Source organism: Populus euphratica, unplaced genomic scaffold, assembly GCF_000495115.2.
Source record: "Populus euphratica unplaced genomic scaffold, PopEup_1.0 scaffold1041.1, whole genome shotgun sequence".
NCBI classification, from domain to species: domain Eukaryota; kingdom Viridiplantae; phylum Streptophyta; class Magnoliopsida; order Malpighiales; family Salicaceae; genus Populus; species Populus euphratica.
Genome location: NW_011500914.1, coordinates 7315 through 25898, shown reverse-complemented (window position 1 = coordinate 25898; position 18584 = coordinate 7315). Strand labels below are relative to the sequence as shown.

Sequence of the window (18584 nt, the reverse complement as noted above, 5' to 3'; positions counted from 1 at the left end):
TACTACTACTACTACTACTACTACTACTATTATTATTAGTATTATTATTGCTTCTATTATTATTGTTGTTGTTTATAATTATTGTTTATAATTGTTGTTTATAATTTGTACAATTAACCTCCCTGTGGTTCGACCCCGGTCTTGCCGGGTTATTTATTACTTCGACACTCCTGCACTTGGGAGAAGACATCAATCTTTTAGTCGTGTCAAGTTTTTGGCGCCGTTGCCGGGGAGGTAAGTTCTTGTATAAATTATAGTATTTATTTTATTTTCTCTTTTCACTTTTCTTGTATATAACTTTGTTTCTTTTCTTTTGTTTCTTTTTATTTTGTTTTCTTCCTCCTTCTTTTGCTTTCTTCTTTTTTTTTTTCTTTTTTTTTTTTATTCCTACACGTGCATGAGAGTGTGGTCACGTACATCAAATGGTAGACTTTGTAGGGTATCCTCATCATTTTCAGAAAATGTGGTCGAAGAAGATAATCAATCACTTTATAATGAGAATAATGAGAATAACCGTGCTAAAACACTTAGAGACCACATGAATACCACAAGAACAAGTGCACCATCATGCATAATTTTTCCTCCCGATGCATCTGATTTTAATTTTAAACCAGGTATTATTCAACTTTTACCTTTTTTTCATGGCTTAGAATTGGAAAATCCATACTTGCATTTAACGGAATTTGAGGAGGTCCGCAACACATATAATAATTTAAATTGTAGCATGAACACCATCAGATTAAAGCTTTTTCCTTTTTCATTAAAAGATAAAGCTAAAACATGGCTACAAAATTTAAGACCAGGATCCATTCGTGCTTGGGATGAAATGCAAGAACAGTTTTTGAATAAGTTTTTCCCATCTCACAGAACAAACTCTTTCAAAAGACAAATCACCACTTTCACTCAAAAACCAGGAGAAACATTTTACCAATATTGGGATAGGTATCGAGACTTGCTTAGTACTTGCCCTCATCATGGTTTTGAAACATGGAGATTGGTTTCATATTTCTATGAAGGGTTAACACCTAAAGATAGGCAAATGGTTGAATTGATGTGCAATGTAACTTTTGAAGATAAAGACCCTAATGAAGCAAAGCTAAAAATGCTCAAAATTGGGACACAGCGGGTGCTTATGAGGCACCGAGTAAAACTCAACCTCATACATCTAGTGGAGGTATGTACAACCTTAGGGAAAATCATGACCTCCAAGCCAAGTTAGCTAGAAAAGTCGAGACACTAGAATTCAAAAAAAGTGGTCAATTAAAATTTATTGAAAACATTGTGTGTCAAATCCGTGAAACAAATGAACACTCAACCAACGATTGTCCAACCTTTCCTTCTTTTAAGGAATGTCTCCATGAACAAGCCCATGCTTTAAACATTTTCCAAAGGGCCAACCATAACCCATACTCGCAAACATACAACCCTGGTTGGAGAAATCACCCAAATTTCAGTTGGAAGAGTGATAATAACAATGTACAAACTACACAACCACCGTTTCAAGCACACCATAATTTCCAAAATTCTCATGGATATGCACCTCCTTATGCTCCACCTCCTAGAAGAAATGTTGAGGAAACATTACATGCATTCATTGAAAAGCAAGAGACAATCAATACTCAACTTACTCAAAACATGACAGATTGTAAAGATACTCTTGCAAAATTTACATCTGCTCTCAGTTTCCAAGAGAAAGGTAAGTTTCCATCTCAACCACAATAAAATCCCAAGGGGCAATACAATATAAATGCAAGTAGTTCCGTAAGTCAACACATGGATCAAGTCAAATCAGTCATTACTCTTCACAGTGGTAAAGTTATTGAAAAACCCTCTCTTAAACCTTATGAGAAAGATGATGAGTCAATCTCTGAGGGTAAGGAAGGGGTTGAATCTGAAAATTGTAAAGAAACAACTGATTCTTCACCACCACTTCCATTTCCTCAAGCCATGACCAAACAAAGGAAAGTCAATCACAACTCTGAAATTTTTGAAACTTTCAAACAGGTAAGAATCAATATACCTTTGCTGGATGCTATTAAACAGATTCCTTCCTGTGCGAAATTTTTAAAAGATCTATGCACTGTGAAGAGTAAACTGAATGTGAAAAAGAAAGCCTTTCTAGCCGAACAAGCAAGTGTTATTCTTCAGAACAATAATGCTTTGAAATATAAAGACCCTGGTTGTCCTACAATTTCTTGCTTTATTGGAGAGCATAAAATTGAAAGAGCCTTACTTGATCTTGGTGCTAGTGTGAATTTGCTTCCATATTCAGTTTTTCAGAGTCTCAATCTAGGTGAGTTAAAACCAACTTCTATATCTCTTTTACTTGCCGATAGATCTGTAAAAGTGCCTAGAGGAATAATTGAAGATGTGTTAGTACAAGTCGATAAATTCATTTATCCTGTGGATTTTATTGTCTTGGACACAGAACCTGTTGAAGCATGTAATTCATTTCCTGTTATTTTAGGACGTCCATTTCTTGCAACTTCTAATGCATTGATTAATTGTAGGAATGGACTGATGAAGCTATCATTTGGAAACATGACATTGGAGATGAATATTTTCAACATTTGCAAGCAACCTGGAGATGATAATGATTTACAAGAAGTAGATCATATTGACGAATTAGTTTATGATCAACTTGAATCTACTTTAAGTAAAAATGAGGTAGATGAATCTGAAGATTTGCAAATGATTTATTCTAAGGAAGAAATGACGGATGAAACAAGCACTGAAAATGTTGATGTGAATCTTTTGTCAACAACGACAACAGATTCGACATCTAACATCACACCAATCGATGATTACTTTCCTAACGAATCCTTACTTTCTCTTAGTCCAATGCCTTGGTATGATAAAAATATCAATTTTCTTATTTTAGGAGATTTGCCAGCTGATTGGAGTACTCAAGACAAAGAAAAGTTTTTGAACGAAGTGAAGAATTTTTATTGTGATGACCCTAACTTATTCAAATATTATCCTAATCAAATATTTCAAAGATTCATTCCCGACAATGAGGTAAGTGGTGTCATTAAACTTTGTCATTCTGAAGCATTTGGAAGTTATTTCTTGTTAAAAAAAGACAACTGCAAAAATTTTTCAAAATAGATTTTATTGGCCCACCATGTTCAAAGACACGCATGCATTTTGCAAAACTTGTGAAAATTGTCAAAAAATTGATACTGATCAAAATTTATAATTCTCAACTCTATTCATTCCCTATAGAGCTAAGATCAAGATGGAGCAATCCTTATGGGGCCTGTGATATTGAGAATTCAATGAATGACAATGTTTTTAAGGAAAATGGACATCGTCTGAAAGTTTACTTTGACAATTTTTCAGTTGAACATAACTCTATTGAATTGGGTGATCATGTATATAAAGATTGATTTTATTTTATTTTATTTTGTTTCTTTTTAAGTAATTTTTTCTAGTTTCTCTCACCCCGGTCAAATGGCGAATAACGGTACTCTGTGACTTAAGTCGGTTCTTTCAGTTTCCCACAATAACTGATATCTGTATATATATTTGTGCAATTCTATGAATCTCTCTTCCAATTCTCATTTGAAAATAGACACTAATCATGAAAAGTTGAAAAAGTATTTTCTCGCTCTGCCTCAGAATGCGATTACAAAAATTTACCATGCTAGATGTGCAAGATTGAGATTGTTAATGAATCATGGAATTCCTGAAGATATTCGTTGGTTGATTGAAGCAAAGGTCCGATTATCAGGTGAGTCCTTTAACTCCTTCATTCCACACATGCCTGGAACAGGTAAAAGCACTTTTGCAAAGAAACGTCGTGCAAAATGACTAAAAGTCTGTCATCGATGTGCTAGATGGACTTGTAATACATAATGTCGTTCTTTAGGAATGGTATCTATAAACCATGAAGATAAAATATAATTCATTAAGGATGGCCTGAGTAAGGAGTCTTTAGATAATCTTCTATTGACTCTTGAGACGCATCCTAGTAGAGATGTGCATCGTGCAATTCATGATTTATGGCTCCATTTTCATAAAGAACATGATCGACTTAGTCTTGGGAATCTGACTAAAAAAGACCTTGTTTGCCAGTTTTTAAGAAAACTGGATGGGAAGCCTATCCCCGACCCATAGAGGGCGTTTAAGCCGTTCTTGGACGTAAAACTAAGGGAATATGTGAGCCATAATCACAACTATCTGTACATACATATGATTTTTCAAAAGTAAATAAATAAATAAATAAAGAGAGAGAGAGAGAGAGTGAGACTCCAGCTGGCCTACATATAGGTGTTATGATTGCCTTTCTAATTTCTCATCTATAAAATCCTCTCTTCCTTCCTTTCAATTCTACTCAACCCATACATTCAACAAATATAAAAGTGTGTAGAAATGGCAAGTTCCTCGGGTCGTCATATAAGAAATATTTGTGTTTTTGGTGGATCTAGTCCAGGAAAAGAAAAGGAGTTTTTAGAATCAGCAAATCATCTTGGTCAGGTGCTAGCTGAGAGAAAGATTCATTTAGTGTATGGGGGAGGCAGTCTTGGGTTAATGGGAGGTGTGTCAATAGCTGTATTTTTAAGAGGTAGTCAAGTTTTGGGGGTCGTCCCCGAAGCTTTAGCACAAGGGGACATCATTGGAAAAACAATTGGAGAAGAACTTCAGGTCTCCACAATGTCGACTCGAATGAATGCAATGTGTAACCATGCTGATGCCTTCATTGCTTTACCAGGTGGTCTAGGTACATTGGAAGAGATCTTTCATATTTCCTCTTGGGGTCAACTGCACATTCACTATAAACCCATAGGTTTGTTAAATGGTAATGGTTATTATGATAAGTTGTTGTCTTTTCTTGATCATGCTGTGGAACAGGAATTTCTAACATCTTCTGCACGACAAATCATAATCTCTATTGCTACTGCTGAACAATTAATTGACCAGCTACAATCCTTCATTCCTGTAATTGATCCTTCCATGAGTCGCATAAATTGGTCAACTAAGGAAAGCTGTAAAAAGCTTAGATTGGATTTGAGCCTTCATTTGTGAATTTTTGTGTCTTTTGGTTTTATTATTGTGTTTTTGTTTCAGTGTGTTTCAGGTTTGTCAGGGTTTGTTATTTCAGGTGATATCTTCTATACTCTATCTTTCTACCTTTAAACATTGAGGACAATATCTCGTTTTGGTTGCGGGGAGAGGGTAGTAGTTGATAAAAAAAAATTGTTTTTCATTTCATAAAGCATGTGCATAATTGTTGTTACTAGGATGGCAGAGTAAAAGAGCTTTTTTGTTAAAGTGACTCTTAAGACGCATCTTAGTAACCATTCTTAACAAGGTCTATTATAATACTTCTTGAAATATTCAGGTTTACAAACTCTCGCATTGTTATCACTTAATTCTGCTCATATACTTATTTAACATGTATTCTTAAACCTTAATTTACACACACACACTTTAACATATGATTGTGGGTTGCATATTGGATTATTACACTATTTATGTTCTTTTGTTAAAGGTAACAACTAAGGGAAAGGGATTGTATATAATTAAAAAAAATTAAAAAAAAGAAAAAAAATGATAATAATAAAAATGTAGATAAGTTTGGTTTCGTAGCCTCCCTAACCTAAGCAATTAAGCCCAAAGGGGTGTTTTAACACCTAATACCCTAAAGTCAACTGACTTGGGAGTTATTGGCCCAACGCTTGTTACATGGGTTGAGGAGAAAAGCCTAAGGGAATCAAACATTACACTATCTACATATTAGTATCTGTGACCCGAGTTACTAAGCTCGTAGGGGTGTCTTAACACCTAATGCCCTAAGACCAACTGGTCTGGGAGTCATTAGCCGAAAGCTCGTTACATGGGTTAAAGATGCATGGTGTTTTTAAATTATATGTATATATATTTAAAATAAAAAGAAGAAAAAAAAAGACAAAAATAATAATCTCAACCCAAGGAAGTTAACCTTAAACATTAGAACAAAAATTTTGTTTTCTTCCAAGAAAAGCCCCATAATTATGTGTTGATACATTGAGCATAAAAGAAAGGTTTATGAATATCTTGTTAAGAGGTATTGAGCAGGTATATAAATTTAACGAGAGTTTATTTATCTGGATAGATTAATGGAAGTTAAATGATGAATACCTTGCTTTGTGGAATTTGCAAATTGTTTTTCTATTTTAACGCTTTGATTACTAGGGACTAGTAATAAGATGGTTAGGGGGGTGTGATTAGTACTTAAAAGTGCATTTATCAAGGTTTTATATCATCATTTTGCACTTAAAGTATCAATAACTCCTTAACTAAAGCATATTTTATAATAATATATCTAATAATATAAGTTACCTTTAATTTATGGTAAATGTTAATTTTAAATACAGGCCTATCACATAAATGAAAGGATTGATTGATGACTTTAAGAACTTAAATTGCAAGGGCAAAAAGATGATCAAAATTAGAAAAGAGATGTCGGTGCAATCTAAATCTGAAGTTCATATGGATGGAAAGGTAAGACATAGGCCTACAACTTTCATATGGAGCCCAAGATCTAAAAAAGCCATTTTCAAGTCCAAATTATAGCAACAACAAAGAAGCCCGAATTTGTTCTCCAGCCCGAGCACTGTTTAGTATTTTATCCATATCTGAAGTTCTAGAAGTCCAAATGAGCTGAAAGTTTTACACAAGAAAGCTGAGACAATTCCTTACAACTTTCATGTTTTCAAGTGGCTCTAATTTTGACGTTATTAATGACATTTTGGGCAGACAAGATAAGATAAGGATTGCCACCAAGTCAAGAGTTGGCCACCCACTCATCAATTAGTCATCAAATCAATAGTTCCCAATTTTGGCCTATAAAAGGAGGCATTTTCCATGCATTTAGGCATCTTGGTTTCTAGATCAAGATCATGCTCTTCCTTTCTCTCTTTGTATTTTTTGTAATGTTTATGCTTTGCTTTCATTAATATTAAGTTTATGCCTTTCATTTCATTTTCTTTACTTAGTTAACTCTTATCTTATTTATGTTCTTATTTTGTTTATTTATTTTTCTTTCTTTCATTATGTCTAGTTAAGTTTATTATGTCAAGGTGAAAAGGTTACACTAATGGTGTAAGAATAAGTATAATTTAAACTTAATATGGACTTTAATGTTTGATACTAACATGTTTTGTATTTGTTATCTTGTTCACTCTTTAATACTTTGCTTGTTAAATGATTAATCTTGATTTATGTTGTATAACACTTGGTACAACAAATGCTTGGCACTTTCATAGCCCATAATGTATGGTATAACCGACACCTGAGCTATGAAAGGAACTTGATTTGTTGTTAACATAAGTTATAATCATGAATGCTTGATGAGATTTACAAGTATTAGCATTAATTGAATAAGATGACTAATGTAATCATGTTAACAATATATAATCTCATTGGAACCTCCTTTGTGTGTGGTTTCTAATTGAATAATAAGAGTTTATACTATACTTGTTTGACATACCATTAATGGAATCTCTAATAATAAGAGTTTATATTATACTTGTTTGATATACCATTAGTGGAACTTCTAACCTTGACATTTGTTATTATTATTGTTTAATCTTTACATTAATTTTCCATCTCCAAGTTCTCATCATCTTCTTCTTCCTCTCTTTCTTTATTATTATTATTATTATTATTATTATTATTATTATAGTTGTTGTTGTTATTGTTATTGTTGTCGTTATTATTGCTATTATTGTTGTTTATAATTGTTGTTTATAATTTGTATAATTAACCTCCCTATGGTTTGACCCCGGTCTTACCGGGTTATTTATTACTTCGACACTCCTGTACTTGGGAGAAGACATCAATCTTTTCGTCGTGTCATGATCCAAAAAAGTTCTTTGTAATTTTTTCAAATAGAAGAATATTAGTGACATTTTCTCTATCGGTAACAATGTATTCTAAGCGAAACCTATGATATAAAATTGATTACATGTTCATTAATAAGAAGTGTATGATAATGTATATAAGGAACATAATTTTTTTTTATTTAACAACTTAATATTGCTTTAGTTATGAAATTAGCTGAGTTACCATGGAACTAGAAGAGAGGTGATAACATTATGATCCATACATGTGTAATTGTTTTTGCCCCCACTAAGTTTTTTGTTGTATTTTGGACAGCTTGGATACCACTAGCCATTGGAAAAATTAAAGTCAACAATCAAAGCTTGACAGGTGAATCTGAGATGCTGGTAATAGAAAAGAAATATATGTTACAGGAGTGTGGTTAAATAAAATTAAAAAACTAATTATATAAAGAAGGTAAAGCATGTTATTAAAGTTAATAATAAAAGGGTTTAAAAAATAACCTTGTGCTCTTAAAGATTCATGCAAAGGATCTCATGTATTGTTCTCCTATTTTCTTTGATTTGTTCCTCTATCAATAAAACAACATTTGATGATGAAGGGAGTTATTGTATTTCAACAGATAGTTGTGTAAAACTGAGTGTACAATTAATTCAAAAAGATGGTGAAAAAATAATTAGTTAGAAAAAAAATTGATAATGGTAAAGCATAAAAGATATAGTTGATGTTGGAATAACTTACAAATGTTTATATGCTAAGCATTCTGGTATGTCTGGATTGAAGTACAAAGAGAGGCGACTGTAATGTTAAGATTTGGTTTTCCTTGTGACTAAAAGAGTTTTTTGTAATAAAAGAAAGGGAAATTAGTTGGATTAGAATGATAATAAAAATATTAAGTTCTTTTTTAGAAAAAAATAAATGGAAGTTGAAATTACCCTTAAATTCCATGACACGAAATCCAGCAAACGCAATGATAACTTGAGGTGGTAGGTTATGAAGAGCGAGTTCATCAAAATCTCTGGCACTATCACCCCAAAGAGTTATGCGAAGCTCCTCACCACTTTGAAAGAAAATACAAAACAAATTTGATCAATAAGCTTGATAAAAGTAAGGTAATTGCATTTAATTTTTTTTAACTCACTGAATGTTCTCAAGCGTGAATTTTCTCTTATTTTCAAGAGTCTGTCCACAAACAATAACTTGTTCGAGTGGTTGCAATGCTTTAAATCTTCCAAGGACATCTTAAAAAATAAGAATGAATGTTTTAAAGCGATCTTATCAGATTGAGTTTAGTAATAGAAATGTTTTATAATAGGCTAAATGAATGAAGTAGATGGTAAGCTTGTAAGAATTCTTGAGCCTTCGGACTTGGTTAGAATATATGCGTAGTTAATAAAATTAAAGTAGTATCTAGGAACATAAGGTGTGATAGCTTCAATGCCTGTAATTTTTATGTTAGATTTGAGATCAATTACAACATCATGGGTAGCAACTGTGTTTACTACTCTATTTTGATTAGTATAGAATCCTTTGATTTTAAATGTTGGGAGATTTCTTGTTTTATCATTAGTATAGAATCCTTTGATTTTATAGTGATTTCCTTCAATAATTGTTGTTTTAAATGTTGGGAGATTTCTTGTTTTAGCTAAACCTTGAATAGCTCCACCTTATATAAAAAGAAGATTAATGTTGGTATGAAAAAAAAAAAATACTTGTTCACTATGAACAAACAAATGGATTAGAATTTTAAATGCAATATGCAATAAGGTATATAATTTTAAATGTAATATGTAATAAGGCTTTGTAAATTATTTAAAGAAGAGTTTCTATGATATTGGAAGTGAGGTATTGGTACCACTAGAACATTAAGCTAAAAGACTAGTTTTAATAATGAAATTAAGAGATTTAATGTCTTAATATTTCTTAGAATGTGTAAATTAGTTGTTACGTATAAAGTCTATGAATTTCAAGGAAGATTTTCTAAGTTAAGAAACGTGTATTGAGGTGAAAGTAAAACTTTATTTCTAGCAGGATGCATATATATTATAATTAATTATTATAGACGATTGTAGAAATGAAAGCTATATATAAAAGATGTACAAAATAAAAAATACATGTACTTCTTGGTTGCTTCTCATTGCTTGTTTGTAATTGGGTGTAATAAACTATGGCTCTAGTATGAAACTGTAATTAAAATTTTCTTGGTGAATTGGTGTAGTTAACAGTGATGCATCATAAAATTTCTTAAAATCTTATATTAAATCATGTCAAGTAATAAAATATATGAAACTTGTCTAACCTGTATAAATTTTTTTATGGATTATATAAAGCAAATGCAATGCATAGGGCTTGTCTGATTTTTTAAGCATGTAGAAAACAAAGTTGATTGTAAATTATAAATGGATGCTAAAAATTCATTATGTTTTTTTTTTTTTACAATTTCAATATTGAAAAAGTTTTTTTCCATAAGTTGAATAAGCAATTGTTGGTTTAATAATGAACTTAACTACATCGCTATAGTAACGAATTAAAAAAGAAAGGAAACTTGGTTTTTTATGGGGAATCTTAAGAGCAAATAACTACCTATGGTTAAGTTAAAAAAATGTTAAATTACCAAAGTAAAGAAATATTTAGAAATGAGTGGACATGTATTATTCAAACATTTAAATATATAGAAAATGAGATTCATTAGTGATTATATTTTCATAATAAATTATACCTGATTGTCAATAAAAACATAATTAAAACTGCTTGGTTGACCATTAAATTTAGCAATCCAAACTCGACAGGCCCTAGCTCGTAATGAAGGGTAAGAGTTGTATTTTTTAATCTCTTTTATAAGTAGAGCCATTATCCTGCAAATGATTAATAAAAACAAAATTAGGAGTAATGATAAAACAACAAAGCTAATATTAACAAAAATAATGGCATGTATTGCAAATATTTAATTTAAAATGAACGAGAAAAACAACAAATGGAAATATGCCCAAATTGAAAATGATGAATCAAATAATTTTTTTTTTTTTGTAAAAAGCATCACCTTAGAGAAGAAAAAAAGACAAGGAGCAAAAGATTGACAAATAAATAACATATGGTTTCGAGAGATTAAGACAGTGATAGAGAGCTAAAAACATCTTTATGCACAATGTTTTTTGCATAGATGGAATAATTTCCTTCAGCATCGCATGCGATAATCTTAAGTCCTTGTCTTGATCTAACCCGTAAAAGAGCAACATACAATTGTTCATGAGTGAAAACTTGATCCTTGAGAAAAACCCTAACAACTTTCAACGATTTCCCTTAACTTTTATTTATTGTCATAGCATAACATGGTCTTATAAGAAATTATCTTCGTTTAATTATGAATGGATATTTTGCATTATTTATTAGGAAAACAATCCTGAGAATAAATACACAATTGCCAATAAAAGAGCCTGTTATTATTTGAGCTTCGATGACCCTCTCAGCAAGTTGCGTATCAATAAGTCTTGTTTTGTTACGTAAACCAATTGATAAATTAAGATTGCGTAAAAGCATTATTGGTGTGCCAATTCTCAAGGAAATTGTGTAGGATGACACTCTGTTAAACTCAAGTTGATTGATAAATTCAACAGGATACAAAATATCTGTACTATCACCATCACTCAATGTTTTGCAAGCAGTATCAATACTTAGGTAAATTCGCTTGATTCCTGGCAATACGTTAAAGATAAAATCATTGATTTCAGAAACTGTAGCATTTTTTGGAGTTACAATTGCACTCTCTCTAAAATAACATGGATCAATATTGATATCACAGATATAGGGATACACTACTAAAACAATTGCTAATATGAGGTTAGATCCAGCTTTAAACAGAAGATCTTATGGTATTTTAATCATCGATGCATCATAATCATCAGGGAATAAAGCATCCCGTTGAGTTCCATTACTAATTGCAATAATTCAGTTGGCAAAAATAGCAAGTTCTTTCTTTTGATCATTTGAAAGTCCATTAGATGATAACCTCATATTCCTCTATGGCCATAAACAAAAATCAATGACCACAAAATAGAGCTGCGAAGAGATGCATGAACAATGTCTTCCTTTATTCCTCCAAGAATAACGGTAAAATCTGTTTGAAATCTCTTCCTAACAAAATTGATTTCCCACCGAATGGTTTATCATTAAGCAAGTTGTTACCATTTGTTAGGACATCATGAAGTGAACAGTCCAATGCCTCAAAGCAACACCAATTATTCATTGGAGCCTAATCCCATACAATTAGAGAGGTCATTTTTAGAAGTCATGCAAGATCTTTTTTTTTTAATCTTGCATGATGAAGTATCAAAAACAGTAAGGGGGATCTTAAATCTTGAATGAGCTGTGCGGCCACCAGGAAGCAAAAGTGATGCGATACCCGATGATGCAACAGCAAGGACAATCAAACCATCTGATCTCAACCGATTAATTATTGTATGCCATAAAAATGTTTTCCCAGTTCCTCTATGGCCATAAACAAAAATCAATTCTTGTCTTTCTTCAAGGACAACTTTAACAACACAATCATAAATATTTAGTTGACATTGATTAATTTGTGGGAAAGCTAATGAATGTTGACATATAAGATCTACAATATTGTAGTTAAGTTCTTTCTTAAAAGTTTATTCTTTATTTCTGACAATAAAAGCCCATCAGGCATTAAAAGCTTGTGTTTTTCAAGAGATATGCCAGCAACATTAAAGAGAAGCTCAAGCTCATATAAAACATATTTTTTAAGCTCATCATCAAATAATTTAAGATTAGGCATGGCAAAGTTTGATTTGAAACGGGTGATAATATCATCGATTTGAAACGGGTGATAATATCATCATACATTGAGCGTCAAAATTTATTGAACAAAACTTCTGGATTAGCAACATCACAGAAAAGAATTACACTAACAAAAAGATTCCTAATGTGAGAAGATGTTGTAGTAACTATGGCCTCACAAAAGACTTCTTCCCATTTTTTATCATCCCCTAAAAGCCCCAAGGTCTGACAAGCAAATTAAAATGTTAAATGCACAACACCTAAAACATTTTTTAGATAATCAAAGCTCAACGCTCCTCTTACATGGTTAAGGAGTAGTCTTAGAAAATAGAGCTCTCCTGAAGCAGGGTGAACATATGTTAATCGACCAAGACTAAAACCTTTTGATCTTGGAATCCATTCTTTTTTACCAGGATCCCAAATACATTTTTGTGGAGATTCTAAGTAGCAAAGCTGACGTGCTTCATGATTAATTCTATTATGTTTGAACCATTCTGTGAGCATTATTTTCTCAATACCTGGTTTTTTAAGTATTGATGGTGGACTTTCATTTCTTGAATAAACAACATTTTGATCAATGGTAAATGGATTTGAAGTCACTTAACAAAAGGTGATCTTGAATGTATTGGAAATTGTAGAAGATATCAGACCGCTTTATATGGGCATATAAAACGACAATTCATATAAGTATGGATGTCACCAATATGATCTTTTTCAACAACAACTCCACATTTGTTAGAACCCTTGCTTACATACTTAAAAATATATTTAACTAATATTGATTGACAACAAATCTCAATATTTATCTTGGCATTGTACCGTAATAAGAGTTTCCTATTATATGGAATAACATATATGTTATTGAGCTGAATGTCGTTTTTCATAATAAAATTGTCTTTAAGATCACAATGTCTATAGTAAACAAAGCCATTATCATAAAAAACAGTTTGTGTCTTAAATTTTTTTGGGAATCTTTTTGAGCAAACTCCTTCATTCATATACTGAGATTTTGGATTTGTAAGACCACATGGACCACGCATCATGAATCTTAAAACAATTTCATAACATGTTGCATCTGTAAATTTATTGGGGATTTCAGCTAAAACATCATAATCAACATCTTAAGGTGTGCAACATTCAAAATTCAAGTGTAGCCAAACCAATATATGAGTGTATGACAAACCCCTCTTTTAAAATTCAATTGTACAAACATTAACAAAATAAAAAGAAAACTAAAACAAACAATCATAATAAGAATATAAAGTTGTAATGTTTAGAAGAAATGAGATAAGAGATAAGGCACCTGCAATTGTCTGACCAAAAGGCTTACCTGATTTTATAAAGGCTAACATATCAACAACCTTTGATATAAAAACATGTGTAATGATATCAGGCTTGTCTTCATGTTTGTAAATTTGACCTTTTGTAAACTCTCTTCGTATCTTAGGCTAATTAGCATTACATGCGAATGAAATAACTAGTTTAGGATTTCTATAGGCTCTATATATAGCTATTGCATCCTGGTAATTATTGATTATATAATATAGGCTACCAGTTAAAAAAGATGGAACAATGATTTTCTCAGCTAAGAAACCTTCAACATCCCCATTAAGCACAGCATCATGGATACCTTTATAAATTTCTATATGTAAATCTTTTTAATTAGCTCTAATATAATTCAGACGATTTTCTTCAATATTAATAAATGCATAGACCAAGAATTGTTGGTACAAATAACCTCCTTTAATAATGGTATTATTACACCCAGGCCTTTCATTTATAAGGTAAGCATAATAAGCTTGCATCGGAACTCTTGACCTTTTCCTTGTTTTTTCATGTTCATGGTCAGCAAACATAATATTATAGGAGTAGCCATCATCATCATAAGGAAACAAAAGGGGATACTGTAATGCCATGAATTTTGAATGTTATTTTGAGATCCATTTTAAAGAACCTAAAAAGCATTCAATAATTATATCTCATTTTGAGAAAAAATCTCCAATATCTCCAACAATGAATCCACCAATGTCATTTGATGTAGGATCATCATATTGGCATGAATCATGGTTTCGCTTTCCATGTAAGCGAAGTTTATAATCAACAAATTGAATATTTTGAGTTTTGTCTCTAAATTTGCGAAACAATTTGGCAAGCTTATTTGTTTCATCAAGCATTCTTAAAAGATTCACAACAATATTCTCATCTAGAGATGATTTAGATTTCTTATAAATGATAAAATTCTATTTGCAACTTTATGAGCAATGTCAAACATATAGAGTTGTGCAAACTTTGGTGATTCTCCATCAACAAGTAAAAGGGAGCCCATTAGATGATGAAAATGACCACTTATCTTAAACATATATGGAGTTGGTTTATCATTAACAAAAGTATCAATCTTTGCACATATTGATGTGAAAGAAAACATAAAGTTATAAGCTCGTATATTGTCCTGAAATTTTTTTAACGCAGTGCCATTTTTGGGATCAAGAAGAAAATAAAGAGTTGGACATTGATGTGAAAGCAAACATAAAGTTATAAGCTCGTATATTATCCTGAAATTTTTTTAACGCAGTGCCATTGTTGGGATCAAGAAGAAAATAAAGAGTTGGAGGAGTTGGTTACATAGTTAGAAGGAAAACTCAACCATTAAGGCAACAAAGTGAGAAAGATAGATTCTTTTTAGATGAACATGCAAGACGCTCTTGAAGCCAAAAAAGCTCATTACAATGGTAAGATGTAAAAGTCTTATCATCAAAGTCAACATACTCGTGTGTTTCCCCTAGAAATTACAAAGAAAATGAAAAATAATGAAAAAAAAAAAGAACATGGATGACATAAGTTATGAAAAAAGAATGAGACTTAGGGAAATTTCAAGGTAAAATCACTTTTTTTTTTTGGTATTCAGATCGGCTAACCAATAGGCTTTGATAAGTAATTGGTTCATGTATGGTGTTAGTTTCAAAGCTAGTATTGTTATTGCAAAATATGCCTGACTTGTTGATGCTATTGATGAAGAGGTACTATTATTCGAGATTGAACAATTTCCTTATAAGGAAGTAGAACATGAGGCACCATCATCAATAATATGTAAAAACAAGTGATCACTAATTGGATGATCAGAGTTGTATGGTGTTGCTTGTGTGAATAGAAAAATTTTGTCACCCAAATTTCCTTCACTATAAATATGGATTGTTGAGTTGTATGGTAAGGAAACACCAGGTCCAACATTATGGAATGGTTGTAATCTTTGTCGATTACTAGTCAAAAAGTCGTTGCTCCTAAAAGTTAAAAGATAAATTTAAATGGTTAAAAATAATCAATCAAGACAATTTTAATAGCATGGTTAGAATTGAGAATATAAATGGAAAAGAAATAAAAATTTCATGAAAGAATAAGAAATCAAATAGAAAACTTAATCATGCAATAGAGGAAACATGAACACATGACAAAAATCACATTAATTTGAAAAAAATGAAGTATAGAATGGAAAAGACAAATACAACAACAAAGAAAGCATGCAAAAAGTAAGCCAAGTTTGAAAATAAAGGTGCATCTATAATTGTAGTAAGATAGAAAAAATGTGGTGTTGCAACTTCTTGTTGTCAAAGAATTATCTCAACCCAATAACTTAAGCTTTTGGGTTGAAATGGTTCTTTGACATGGTTTCAAAGCCTTAATAACTAAATGGTCACATGTTCGAATCTTACCATCATCATTTATTTGATAAAAATTAAGCACAAGATAATGTGACTCTATGCAAGTTTCAAACCTAAAGGGTTTTCACTTGAGGGGGTGTGCTAGAGAATAATATAAATCATATCCTAAAACCTCACCTAACAGTTTAATCTATTGGGTTGAAATTGTTTTTTAACACTTGTAACATGGAGATAGTTGAACAACAAATGGAATAACAAGCCTGCAATAAATGATGAAAAATAAAAAGTCACGAAGCAAATTTGAATTTGAGAGGTGGACAATAAAAACAAGAATAAAAATACATATGATTACAAAAATCACAAGCAAATAATTATGAAAAATATGTTCCTTCTGTAGCAAAATTCAAAGTTGTTGCAATGGCAAGAAACAAATGCAATAATAAAGAAAGTGTGTGGCATTTGTTGCAATAAACAAATGTGGTATGAAATGAAAATTTTTTTCTCGCCAAATTCTTGGTGTAAACCAATTAAGCCACAAATTATATTCAATTGAATTCAAATTGAAAAATGTGTTCATTATGCTGTAAAATTTAGAGTTATTCCAATAGAAAGAAGGAAATGCAATAAAATAAAATAAAATGAGTGAACTTTTTTCAATAAATAAAGGTGCTAAGAAATGAATAAACTTTTTTTTCACCAAATTCTTGCTATAAACCACTTTAGTCACTAATTATATGCAATGCAATTAAAAGCGTTAATTCAACCACTAATTACATACTCAAATAAAAATCATGGGAATTAACAATATAATTTTAACAGAGAAAATTTTCTTCAAGCAAGCATTATTGAAAATAAAATTAGCCGGTCATCATATGTAATTGAATTGAAAAGCCTTGACATAAGCAATGTATATTGTTGTGGAGAAAATAAAAAAAATAAAATGGTTAAGCATAATGTTGTTAATCATTTCAACCATATTATATACAATCAAATCTCAAGTGATAATTCAACTGCCACTTATATACAATTTAATACAAAATCTAACTAAAACTAAATCATAAAGGAATGGTTTCTAATTTTCCAATCATGGAAATTTTAATAATATTGTTAAAATTGAAAATTTCAATGGAAAACAATAAAAAAGCAAACTATTTAATGAAAGAATAAGAATAAAAATTTCAACAAAAAAGTTAATTATTAAATAAAGGAAACATGAACATATAAAAAAATCCAAATTAATTCATAAAAAAACAAGCACAAAATGGAAAAGAAAAATACAGTGACAAAGTTGCAGGAAAAAAATAGATTAAGTTTGAAAATAAAGATGTACCTATAACTTGAGTGAGACAGGAAAAATGTGGTGATTCAGCTCCCTGCAACCTGAAGATAGTTCAACACCAACTGACATAACATGCTTGTAACATATGGTGAGAAATATAAAGTCAATAAGGAAATTTAAACTTTAGAGATGGACAATAAAAATAATAAAAAAAGATATGTGATTATCAAAATCGAAAGCAAATAATTATGAAAAATATGTGTAATTTGCTGCAAAAATAATAGTTAGTGCAATAGAAAGAAACAAATGCAACAATAAAGAGAGTGAATAGAATTTTTGCAATAAACAAAGGTGATACCAAATGAATAATTTTTTTCCCCACCAAAATCTTGCTATAAACCAATTCAAGTACTAATTATATGCAATCCACTTCAAAGCGACAATTCAACCACCAATTACATGCAACAGAAATTAATTAAAGTCATGAAAATTAACAACATAATTTCAAAAACAGAATATTCTTTATATAAATGTTGTTGAAAACAAAAGTAGTCATCAATCACATGTAATTGAATTGAAAAATCTTGATATAAGCAATGTATATTTGTTGTGAGAAAATAAAACTCAATAAAACAATAATGGTTAAGCATAAAGTTGTAAACCATTTTAGGCACAAATTATATGGATTGAAATTTGAAGTGATAATTTAATTGCTAATTATACATAATTTAATTTGAAGGCCAAATAAAAATAAAACAACATGTAAAAAATTCTTCATTAAACAGTAGCACCTTAAATGACCATGTCAAACTAAGAAATAATTTAATTCTCTGTTTTTAAGCATAGAAGTAATAAACAATTTAATTCTTTGCAATAATTCATTAGCTAACCTAGCAATTAACATCCAAATGTAAAAATCTTCAATATACTATCGATTAGTACTTAAAAGTGCATTTTTATCAAGGTTTTATATCATCATTTTGCACTTGAAGTATCAATAACTCCTTAACTAAAACATGTTTTATAATAAT

General features: G+C 30.8%; 2 long non-coding RNA genes across 2 annotated transcripts in view; both read right to left on the bottom strand.

The window, feature by feature from the left end:
• Positions 1-8393: 8393 nt before the first annotated feature.
• On the bottom strand, positions 8394-9003 carry LOC105116812 (uncharacterized). Its single transcript, XR_840604.1, has 4 exons — positions 8969-9003; positions 8763-8887; positions 8569-8649; positions 8394-8463 (listed from the first exon to the last, which is right to left on the bottom strand). It is a non-coding gene; the product is annotated as an uncharacterized LOC105116812 (long non-coding RNA).
• A 7477-nt stretch (positions 9004-16480) lies between these two features.
• The window catches only part of LOC105116813 (uncharacterized), a 6064-nt gene continuing 3960 nt past the window's right edge, over positions 16481-18584 (bottom strand). The window contains exon 3 of the long non-coding RNA XR_840605.1: positions 16481-16534. This is a non-coding gene — a long non-coding RNA (uncharacterized LOC105116813). The remainder of the gene's footprint in view (positions 16535-18584) is intronic.